Below are 12,889 nucleotides of genomic sequence, written 5' to 3'. Positions count from 1 at the left end.
ACATCTGGTCTTATTTCCAAATTAGGCCACATTCACAGATATTGGGGGTTAGAACATCATATATTTTGGGCGGGGACACAATTCAACCTACAACACTGTCCTAAAAGTTTGTGCCCATTGAACTGCAGGCAACACCTGGGAGGTGCTCACAGATTAAGCAGAGTGGAGCACCATAGGGGGAGTCAAAGAAAAGGCTGTGCTGGCCAGGCGCGGTGGCTCAAGCCTGTAATCCCAGCACTTTGGGAGGCCGAGACGGGCGGATCGCGAGGTCAGGAGATCGAGACCAACCTGGTTAACACAGTGAAACCCCGTCTCTACTAAAAAATACAAAAAACTAGCCAGGCGAGGTGGCAGTGCCTGTAGTTCCAGTGCGTGCTGGGAAGGAGGCCTGAGCCTTAAGCCCAGCAGGAAACACATGAGTACAAGTGAGAAGCTGGGCTTCAGGAGGAAGATGGAAGTGGGTTGAAGCCCAGCTCCCCCATTTGCTGCAGTGAGCCTTAAACTTTTCAAGGAATCACAGATGCTCCTCCCTCAGAAAAGTGCTCACACACACACATACACACAAACACACACACACACAACTGAGCTTATGATTTCAGGGGTTCATGGTTCTCAAACACCTGAATCTCAGAAGAAACCCAACTTCCATGCTTTGTGACATTAGGCAAGTTACTTAGTCTCTCCGACCTTCAGTTTCTGCACTGATGACATGGGGATGTGGTCATTACCTGCAGGCAGTTGGGAAGATGTGTGAGAATTCAGTGCGGTGATATCTGCAGTGCACGTGATGCAGTTCTGATCTCCAGGGGCCCCAGGGAATGGCAGTCATTGCTCGTGGCTCTCTTGCCACCCTTCTTTCCCTCCCTGCCGCCTGCTGCTCCTGCTTCCTGGGCATGGACTCTCATTTCCCTCCTTCTCTCCCTCTCCCATTTGGACTGCAGATCTTCAGCCTATTGAGCTTGAAGAAGGTGGAAGCTGGGGCAGAGAAGAAGTGCAGGGTGATGAGGCGATGTCCTACTGCTCTCATCCATTACCATTAGAAGCATCTCTCTGCAAGACGTCCCAGCTGACATGGACTGGGAACCATATTTTTAAAAAATAAACATCAGACCTTAAACAACATATCATGGGCACTGTGTCAGAATATCTCTGGCCAAATTAAACCCCAGCTTAACTGGTGTGAACAATATGGAATATTTGATTTTCCTTCACATAGCTAGAGGTTCTGGTGAATGGAAGCTACAGGATCAGTTAGTTCCATGGCTCATGACATCCTCAAGGGCCCAGCTCCTTCTGCCTTTCCACTGTATTATCCTCGGTGTTAGCTTTGTCCTCAGCTGTCTCCCTTCATGGTCACAAAATGGCTGCCATTGTTCCAGATCTCCCAACAAACACAATGTTCAGGGGAAGAAGAGGGACTGCTCTTCCTTGGGTCTTATTTTAAAACTGAGGTAATCTTTCTCAGAAATCCTCCCAGATAACTCCCTTCACATCTTGTTGGCCAGAAGGGGCTTGCGCTCCCCTGAGAGTATGTGGAAACAATATGGAATTAGGATAGTGGGATTAGACTCATCATAAATTAATCTTTTTTTTTCTTCTTTTTTTTTTTTTTTTTTTTTTTTTTTTGAGATGGAGTTTCTGTTGCCCAGGCTAGAGTGCCATGGTATGATCTCAGCTCACTGCAACCTCCACCTTCTGGGTTCAAGCGATTCTCCTGCTACAGCTTCCCAAGTAGCTGGGATTACAGGCGTGCACCACCACGCCCAGGTAATTTTTGTACTTTTAGTAGAGACAAGGTTTCACCATGATGGCCAGGCTGGTCTTGAACTCCTGACCTCAAGTGATCCACCAGCCTTGGCCTCCCAAAGTGCTGGGATTGCAGGTGTGAGCCACCGCAGCTGGTCCCAGAAATTGATCTTAAGAAGAAGATGGGTGTTAGAGCATCCACCGACAGTGCCTGTTACAGGTACCAATCAGGAGGCTCAGCATGTTCTGAGGTAATAGAAGATGCAGAGCTTGTGGATGAGTCGAGTTTCAATGCAATGATCCAATTGTGAAGCACAGTATGCAAAAGATTGCTTAATCCTAAATTGTAAATTAAGGGGAAAATGTATCATTAATGAGAGCAGACAAGAGAATAGCCTAATTCTAAATCTTTATTGGAGAGTGGAGAATGAGGGCAGGAAACTGGGGATGCTTGCTTAGGGGAGATGTCAATAATAAAGTGAACACATCTTCAGCATTTAGTATATGCCCAACACAATGCTAAGTGCGTCACATGCATTAACTCACTGAACCCCTTCATTTGTCCCGTCATAGTTACTGCAAGTTCCCATTTGGTGGTGAGAAAACTAACCCACAGAGAGGTTAAGTAACTTTTCCTAGGTCATTAACTTGGTCCACTGGTCCTTGAACTAACTTGATTCTGGTTGACTTCAGCCCTATTCTGTTACTTAATCCCTGGCCATTCCTCCTTCCTAACCTCATAAAACAAAACTTTCTAAGAAGACAAATATGAGTTCCCCAGATAGTAAAGCTGGAGAAAGGAAGTTAGGAAGTTCAGGCAGAAGGGGCAACAAATCAGGGAGATAAGAAGGATCAAATACACCCCCTAGAAAGGTATTAGCAGGTTTAGGCAGGAGGCAGTTAGGACCTCTGTTAGTTGGTCCAAAAATAAAGGAAGAAGCAAATTGAAAAAAAAAAAAATTTATATATATATATATGTATGTATGTGTGTGTGTGTATATACATACGTGTGTGTATATATATATGTGTGTATATATATATAATTTTCAAAAGAGGAAGTATTAGTATTAACATTAATATAATTAATGATGGATGAGTGTTGCCAGAACAGAGTTTCATGTCATCAGCCTTAAGAAAAACTGAGTTTCTATAAAGGATTCTTGGGATTTGGAAATGAATCTAGAAAGCCACTCAGTGTCCAAGAGAGTTGGCTCACAGGCCATACTTGTAGTTCCTCCATATCTGCCAGTCAATGTTTTCCATTCTCTGCCTCCATGTTCCAGAGGGAACTAGGAGCCTTCTTCCTTGGTCACCACACGGGCTATTGAGCAATGGGTGGGCGGACCACAGTCATGGGTGTCACAGCCCAGAACTGCTTCTCACCAAGGGCCATGGGCAGGGCAGAATCAGCTAAATAGATCCTAACACAAGGCAGGATAACAAAGAAGGGAGAGTCAAAGCTGACCCAAAGAACTGGGATGATGAGGTTACTGGAGGCAGCAAAGTGGATGGAGAACATTTAAAAGAACAGTTTGTAGGAGGAAGGAAGGTGCTCAGCTTTGAATAGTTGGTTTTGAGAAGACGATGGTACATCCAAGAGATGGCATTAGAGGGGCAGAACTAGAATGCACGGCAGGACTATATACACAGAGATGAGATTCAGTCACATTGATATGACCATTCATTCCGTTATTGAGCATGTATCTGGCAGTGTCCTAGGTTCTAGAGCTGCAGCCATGATTAAAACAAAGCCTCTGCCCTTGCGCAGCATGCAATCGAATATCCAAGCCCTTGAAAAGAAATGATCCTCTGCACAACTCTCCATACTATTTTCTGTATCCTGTGTGACCACGTGAAGAAAAGGGTGAGGCTGAGTTGGAAAAACACAACAAAGATGGTGAACAAACAAAAACTGAAACAGGGAAAGTGCCATCAGAGAACAGAGAACCGAGAAAGTGTCATTTTATGGAAGCCAAAAGAGGAGTGAGTTTAAAGAAGAAATTAGTATCAAATGGCCCCAGGCTAGCAGCAAAGAAAAAAGTCATTGAATTTGACATGAGGGTTGCCATTGGTAAGCTTCTAGCAATGGTTTTTGATTCTCACTGTGCATCAGAATCACCTGAGGAGCTTTGAAACACACAGATGCCTGGGAGCTAATTTCAAGACCCAGACTCAATTGGTCTGAAGTGGGACCTGGGCATCAGTATTATGTTTCAGTGATTCTGATGACGCTGAGAGGCAGGTAGAGTCAAGAAAACACTGCTTTAAAGAAAGGGATTCCAGCAAATGTTCATTGGCTCCATTTAGCCTTTCCACAACATGTACATAATTCAAAACATCAAGTTGTACACCATAAATATATACAGGTGTGATTTGTCAATTTAAATAATTAATTAGGGGAACTCTGACAAGGAAAATAAGAAAGTGATTCTTGTAGAGTGATAGCAGTAGAAGCTAAATTGCAGAGATTTTTAAAAGGGTGTATTTTTTTCATAGAGAGACTAGCAGTCTTAACATCAGACATGGATGTTTAGCCTCAGTCTCCTGCCTTACTGTGTGATTTAACCTCTTTGTGTCTTATCTGTGAAATCAGGATAGAAATACTTGCTGTGCCCAACTCACAGTTTCCTTGGGAGGTCAAGATGGGATAATAGATGTGAGAGTACTTTGAAAAAAGATTGAAGTGCTATAAAAAATGTAAGATTTATATGGTTGTCAGATTTTTTTTCCCCAAAGATGGTCCTGAAGATAGTGATTATCAACTGTAAAGACCTAAGTGGAACGAGCATCCCTTTCCACACTGAGCTCACAAAGTCAGCACCCTTTGATAAATGCTCACAGCTACTATCTAAAGGTCTAATGCTGTTTGCAACTCTCGCTTTTTCACAGCTAGCTTTGCACTGGATCTATAATAGATGCAGTGTCCATAGTCTTGCAAATTCTGCCTAAAATTGCTGAACAACACAGCCTTCTGGCATAACACTAAAGTTGAAGAATGCTGCTGTAAAGGTTAAAAAGGAAGTTTACCGTGATAAGGTCCCCATTAGATTGTCAACCCTGTGGTTATAGAGAAAAGGGAAAGCAGAACAGATTGAGAGACATCTGTAAGAGCAAGCAATGCTGCAGGATCTGAAGAGCCTGCTTTCTCAGGCAGATGGTGAAGGGTTGGCAAAGATCTGAGCCAAACCCAGCAGTTTTTTTCAGTGACCACCTTGAGGTCTACTTGAGTACTTGGATACACCCACCTACATAATAGATGCCATGCTGGGTCTCCAAGAAATGAAGCAATACTTCTCTCAATCTTCTGCAAACTCTGACTGCCCTTGGGGTAACACCTGTACCCAGGTGAGCAGTGGAACTTCTTTGTGGTGACTAAGGTCCAGGAGAGAGGCTTTCTTTAATCATAGATTATCTTAGATATGAAGAGTAGGATTACAAAGTGCTTTCTACTCACTTTCAGGCTGACATTTTCCTTAGGGGAAAATACCAAAAAAATAAATAAATAAATACAATTCTTTGCCAAGGTAATAGCATACTTAATAGTTGAGCTTCTTTTTTCCAATTAGCAGCTTGAATTCAGAGCAAAAAGAAAACGAAGGACAAACTGCTAACTAGGAGTGAAGCCAGGTGTCAGATAACTGGAGAAAGCATCAGAGGTATCCCGGGGAAGATCAGTTACCTTCATCTCTCCTCTGAGCCTGCCCTGGCTCCTTCTACTCTGGTTGCAATTAGGACAAAGGTGCTAATTACATTCTCCACCTGCAACTCCTCTGCCGTTCTTCACCCAACTTCTTCCACCAGCAGAAAGGCTCACTTCAAAGTTGCCCTTTTCCAAACTGAAGTACAGACACCCAAGCCAGCCACCCCCTCATCTTACACCACCTCCAACAGGACTCAGAGCTTTTTTCATGTAAAACTGTAAAACCACAGTGCAAAATGGGATTTTGAAATGAAGATGTAAGGCTGCTTCACAAGGGTACATGGATCTTCTTATCCAGTGAAAAGTCACTTTCCCTGTGCTCAAACATCCTTGTAAAAATCTTACCAGGAGGAGAAAGTGGTACAGAAGCCAATGGAAATACCAAATCCATGGCTCCTTTCTTAATGACAAATAACTACTTTGAAGAAGGATCCTTCATGCCCCAGGGTACAGGAGCCTAAACCTCTGACTTGGGAAGAAATGAGGAATAATATTGTAGTCATTCAGTCCTATATTAAAATCTCATCATTTAAAAAGCTGCTGTGATCTTGGCCAAGTTATTTAACCTCCCTATCTTTCTCCTATATTAATGGAAAAGAATAAAAATATTATCATACAGCATTATTGTGAACATGATTTGAGATAGAACATGCAGGGCCATAATATCAAACATGGTGTAACTCAATCTTTTTTCTTCTTCTACTGAGACTGAGTTTTTCAATATTAGAAAGTCCAGTGACCTCCTTACTATGTGAATTCCCTGTGAACACAAGACAAGAAATCGCAGCCTGGGGTATGTGCTTTTAATTGGAGCAGGGGGCCCAGAGCCCGGGGAAGGAGGTGCTTAGCAGTTTATTCTTCAACAATTCCTATCATTTCCTCTGTGGAAGCAGTACTCATCAATAAATCAGCAAGTGACAGGACATTTTTCAAAATTGCATGGAAATGTTACCATTTTATACTGTTATAATGATATACAAACAAAAGCGTATTCTTCCCCTGCTCTCAAACATACGTTGTTGACAATTATAGTTTCAGAAGCACAAGGCACAAAAACTGCCCCAAAACTCAAGATGAAGGCTAAAATTAGATTTTTTTCAAAGACCTCCCCTGACAGTACCTCGTAATGTTATTGTGGCTGTTGTAACCATGGGTGATTGCCTATACACACAGTTGGTGCAATGAAGAGACACAATAGCTTAAAACTAAACTGCAAGATTATTTTTCAAGTAGCTTCTCCAAGTATAATACCTTAGCTTCTAGAAAAAGTAATCGTTGCTAACATTTGAAAAGTCAGAATTCTATGCAAGGGTCTGGGAGATTAACACAATTGAGCATAATAGCTCCTTTCAAACCATTTCCTAGGGACTAGGCTGCAAAAAGCCTTAAGCTTTAAGATGGCTTTCCAAATATATTTTATTTATTCGATGAAGAAAAAGACTATTTGAAGTTTCCATATTCCTTTCACATACAGACACTTCACTGAGCTTTAAGAGATGCATTCGTCTGTAGGCGCAAAATGAGTAATTCCCCAGCTTCTAGAAAATGCAATCAGTGCAAACATCTGAAATGTTAAAATGTTGTGCAAAATGTCTTTTGTAGAAATATAGGGAAAAAAAAACCTGAAGTAAATATCATTTTAAACTGGTCTCAGCATTTATGTTTAAAAATGAATACATACTCATATGCTTAGTATCTGATGCATAGATCATCTCCGGACAGCAACGGCAGCTGCTTCTTGGGAGGGTAACTGAGGCCCTGAGAGATAACAGTGGGAGGGCGTTTGTTCACAGTGCATCCTTCCTCGGCTTTATATTTTGTACTGTGTGTATGTATTAATATTAATCTAACTTAATCTAACTACTTAATTTAATTAAACATGGCCTCTTCAATAAGCGAGCCAGCTCATCCATCCCAGTGGGGCAGATCTTTCTCCACCATCAGTACTGGATGCTGACCTTCTCCCTGGCCTGGACCTCAAGGATGCCATACAGCAAACTTCCCTGACTTCTTTTCACTCTGAGGACTAGGTGGGTGCTGTGCTGGCACTAAAAGGATACAATGAAAATAAGAGGCTGTCTCAGGGCAGTCTGCACAGGATGGCTAGCCCTCCCTTCCCAGGCTCCTGCCCTACTCGGCTTTCTCCAGAGACCAGAAGAGGCCTCTGCATATCTTATGTACCACTCTGGTCCTTTCCTTGTTGCCCCCACCCCTCCACCCTTGCCAACGTGTACTTCCTTCCTCAGGAACTCTGAGACACAATGAAAAAGGGAGAAGGTGAAATTCCCTCTTCCTCTGGGCTCTGGAGTACCAGAGAAATACATTGGGGCCACATCCTCTTCTGGAACACACTAGCAATATGACCTTGATAAAGTCAAGCTCACTGAGCCTGATTCTGAACTCTTGAAATGGTGGTGGTCTTTATATCCTCAGGGGAATGGAATAGAGATTGAGTGAGATCAGTTATGTAAAATGCCCAGCGTTATACTCAACACATAGCATGTGAGCAGTAAGTATTGGATGATATCATCGTCATCATTGGCAGTAGAAGCAATGGTAGTTCTCGCCGCCAAAACATGATTGTTTCAGCCTCGCAGGCCTGTACACATCTCCAGCTCTCTGTCCTGGGACTCACTTACATGCAGTGTGGATTAGTGGAAAGGGTGGGCTTTCCAGCCAGAGGCACTTTACCTTGAGCAAGTCCTTAACTTATTTTAATGTCAATTTCTTTAACTATAAAGTGCCCACTCATAGGAGTGGAGCAAAGATTATAGATAATATCTACAATGCCCTAGCACCTAAGTACCCTACATACCTTGGCTGTTTTGACTTTACTCCAAGGGGCTGATCTATTTACTGGCTCCTGTCACGCCTTGCCCTCTTCAGCCTCCACATCTTTGTTCAGTTCTCTTGCCCTGCCTGCCCCATCCTCTCTTTCCATCTCCATATCTGGAAACTTTCATGCTTCTGTTTCATCTGAGATTTTATGACACTTTATGTGACCACAGTGACTTTTCCCACCATTGAATTCATAGACTGCTTATATTCTATAGGGAAAGAGGAGGTGCAAATCCAGAAGACCCCAAGGCCCTTCCTCTGAGTCCTCTGTTAGACTTATTAGAAACCAAGGTGCTTGGCAACAGCCATCAGAAAGGATTCCGGTCACATGCAGCCAAAGAGCAGCTCCTCAGTGGACTCCCTCTGAGTTCCCCACACGATTATCTCCGTGCTGTCTGGGAAGGGTCACTTGCCCTCCCGAAAGTCAACTCCCTAATGCCTTATTCAGGGGTGTCTCATAACATAAAATGGCCAATTGGTTCATTGATAAATTAAGGCACACTGGGGCCTCTAGCACATGGACAAGCTGGAGGGCCACGAGGCGCATCGGCTGACATCCACAGGAGCAGCTGGTGTCTCACCTCCCCACGGGCCTGGCTCCAGCTGCTTCGACATCCATTCAGTGCAAATCACATTGAGTCATTCCTCTCTGTGAACTTTAGATGGTTCTGAGCAGTGCTGCGAGAGGATCCTGAACAAGTCCTTATCATGTCCCACAGGCCCATCCTGATCTGACTCTAACTAGCTTTCTGGGCTCTTCTCTTACGGCAGTCACCTCCTACCTCTTGCTCTTCCCCAAGCCCACCATAATCTTTCCTGCTTCTAGTCTTCCCTTTACTTGGAATGGCCTTTCTAAACTTCTGTACATAATGAATCCTACTCGTGCTTTAAAATCCAGCTCAAACGTTGCCCTCTATGAAGAACTTTGCTAACCTCCCAGACAGAGTGTGTTGCCCAGTTTTCTCAGCAGTCCTCTGGCGTGAAGCTTTTCGCGTAGTACCTCTGTTATGTTTACATCCTTCTCCCCAAAAAGACCATAAGCATCGTGCATCGTGGGGTCAAGGATGATTTTATAACCCCTGAGTCTGCCAAGCATGGTGTCTGATAACCGACATTTCATGAATGATTAAAGAAAACAGAAATAAATGAATGAATAAACAATGCTGTTTTTGTTTTGTTTTGTTTGAGACAGCCTCATTCTATCACCCAGGCTGGAGTACAGTGGTGTGATCTCAGCTCACTGCAACCTCTGCCTCCTGGGTTCAAATGATTCTCCTTCTTCTGCCTCCTGAGTAGCTGGGATTACAGGGGCCCGCCACCACACTCGGCTAATTTTTGTATTCTTAGTAGAGACAGGGTTTCATCATGTTGGCCAGGCTGGTCTCAAACTCCTGACCTCAAGTGATCTGCCCACCTCTGCTTCCCAAAGGAACAATGTTGTTTCTAACAAAAGACACCAGCTTTCCTGGCCTTCCCACCTAAATGGTTCCTGGAAATTGATCTTGGCCAATATGGGTTGGTGAGGGGCTAGCCAGGGAGCTGAGTCATGTTTGCAAAAGGTGGGCACTCATGAGAGTGGAAGAAGGGAAGTAAGTTCCTATGTCTACAATAACACTCTCCTAGAAAACACTAAATCTGGGGCATTTTTCATTTCTGTGATGCTTATTTTCACTCTCCTATACTCTTGCACAGGGCTGATTTCCAGTGAAATTTGATAAGTGATATTTTGTAAAAATGTCCTGATGTTTAAAAATTATTAGATAGCTACAATCTCAGGCCTGAAAAATCCCTTATCCAGTAGCTACAGCTGTTTTTTGAAGCACCACCACCAAAATTATTTCCCTGGTAATTATTGAGCAATCTGTTTTCACCCATAAGCCTGGCACATGTAATAAGGATGACTGCCTGCCTGTTTATTTTCTGGCTAATTTGGTCCCTTTACATCATATGACCTTCAGTGGCCTGTATGCAATATGAAAATCATCCTCCTAGGACTTTCTTTAGAAGGTTCACAGAGATGTGCTAAGCATAAGTAAGACATCAGTTTTTAAATCCAGGCAAAGCAAACCCATATCAGATGTCTCAGGAAAGCCTGTAATGCTGTTTTTCTTTTTTTTTTAGTTATACTTTATGTTCTGGGGTACATGTGCACAACATGCAGATTTGTTACATATGTATACATGTGCCATGTTGGTGTGCTGCACCCATTAACTCATCAGTTACATTAGATATATCTCCTAATGCTATCCCTCCCCCCTCCCCCAACCCCACAACAGGCCTCAGTGTGTGATGTTCCCCTTCCTGTGTCCAAGTGATCTCATTGTTCAATTACCACCTATGAGTGAGAACATGCGGTGTTTGGTTTTCTGTCCTTGCGATAGTTTGCTCAGAATGATGGTTTCCAGCTGCATCCATGTCCCTACAAAGAACATGAACTCATCTTTTTTTATGGCTGCATAGTATTCCATGGTGTATACGTGCCACATTTTCTTGATTCAGTCTGTCATTGATGGACATTTGGGTTGGTTCCAAGTCTTTGCTATTGTGAATAGAGCCACAATAAACATACATGTGCATGTATCTTTATAGCAGCATGATTTATAATCTTTTGGGTATATACCCAGTAATGGGATGGCTGGGTCAAATGGTATTTCTAGTTCTAGATCCTTGAGGAATCGCCACACTGTCTTCCACAATGGTTGAACTAGTTTACAGTCCCACCAACAGTGTAAAAGTGTTCCTATTTCTCCACATCCTCTCCAGCACCTGTTGTTTCCTGACTTTTTAATGATTGCCACTCTAACTGGTGTGAGATGGTATCTCATTGTGGTTTTGATTTGCACTTCTCTGATGACCAGCGATGATGAGCATTTTTTCATGTGTCTGTTGGCTGCATAAATTAAATGTCTTCTTTTGAGAAGTGTTGGTTCATATCCTTCGCCCACTTTTTGATGGGGTTGTTCGTTTTTTTCTTGTAAATTTGTTTGTGTTCTTTGTAGGTTCTGGATATTAGCCCTTTGTCAGATGACTAGATTGCAAAAATTTTCTCCCATTCTGTAGGTTGCCTGTTCACTCTGATGGTAGTTTCTTTTGCTGTGCAGAAGTTCTTTAGTTTAACTAGATCCCATTTGTTAATTTTGGCTTTTGTTGCCATTGCTTTTGGTGTTTTAGACTTGAAGTCCTTGCCCATGCCTATGTCCTGAATGGTATTGCCTAGGTTTTCTTCTAGGGTTTTTATGGTTTTAGGTCTAACATTTAAGTCTCTAATCCATCTTGAATTAATTTTTGTATAAGGAGTAAGTAAGGGATCCAGTTTCAGCTTTCTACTTATGGCTAGTCAGTTTTCCCAGCAGCATTTATTAAATACAGAATCCTTTCCCCATTTCTTGTTTTTGTGAGGTTTATCAAAGATCAGATGGTTGTAGATGTGTGGTATTATTTCTGAGGGCTCTGTTCTGTTCCATTGGTCTATATCTCTGTTTTGGTACCAGTACCATGCTGTTTTGTTTACTATAGCCTTGTAGTATAGTTTGAAGTCAGGTAGCGTGATGCCTCCAGCTTTGTTCTTTTGACTTAGGATTGTCTTGGCAATGCGGGCTCTTTTATGGTTCCATATGAACTTTAAAGTAGTTTTTTCCAATTCTGTGAAGAAAGTCATTGGTAGCTTAATGGGGATGGCATTGAATCTATAAATTACCTTAGGCAGTAGGGCCATTTTCATGATTGTTATGCTGTTTTAAAAAGGGAACTGAAGAGTTTCTTGATCTTCGCTATTCTCTCCAAGAAAATATCTCACCCAAGTATGTCCTTTCCTATGCACTCTGTAGCAGGACATATACAGCGTCAGAGAAAAAGACACTAAAAACGTACCCAAGCTGTTAGCTCATATTTATTAACTGCTTAATATAGGCCAGGGTGCAAGGCCTTTATATGCTTTGTTTAATCTTCCCCCAAACCCTGGGAGACTTTTATCCCAGTTATGCAGATGAGGAGACTGAAATACAGAGAAGTTGTAACTTACCCAAGGTCACCTGGCTATGTATGCCAGAGTAAACATTTATTTTAATTGATACATAATAATCATACATATATAGGTACATAGTGATATTTTGATACATACAATGTATAGTGATCCCATCAGGGTAATTCGCATATTTGTCATCTCAAACTTGTATCATTTCTTTGTTTTGGGGCATTCAATATCTTCTCTTCTAGGTATATGAAAATATATAATACATTATTGTAACTATAGTCATCCTATAGTGCCATAGAACACTAGAACTTATTCCTTCTATCCAGCTGTAATTTTGTATCCTTTAACAAATCTTTTATCCTCTCTTCCCCCTACACTTCCCAGCCTCTAGTATTCTCTGTTCTACTTTTTACTTCTTTGAGATCAGCGTTTTTAGCTTCTGTGTATGAGTGAGAACATGCGGTGTTTAACTTTCTGTTCCTGGCTTATTTTACTTAACATAATGTCCTCCAGGCTCATTCACGTTGCCGAGAATGACAGAATTTCATTCTTACTTATGGCTGAATGGGATTCCATTATGTATATATACCACATTTTCTGTATCCATTCATCTGCTGTTGAATACTTGGGTT

The sequence above is a fragment of the Macaca thibetana genome, chromosome 18 (genome assembly GCF_024542745.1).
Source record: "Macaca thibetana thibetana isolate TM-01 chromosome 18, ASM2454274v1, whole genome shotgun sequence".
NCBI classification, from domain to species: Eukaryota; Metazoa; Chordata; class Mammalia; order Primates; family Cercopithecidae; genus Macaca; species Macaca thibetana.
The sequence above is the reverse complement of the archived record's forward strand: the minus strand, read 5'-3'. Positions refer to the sequence as shown.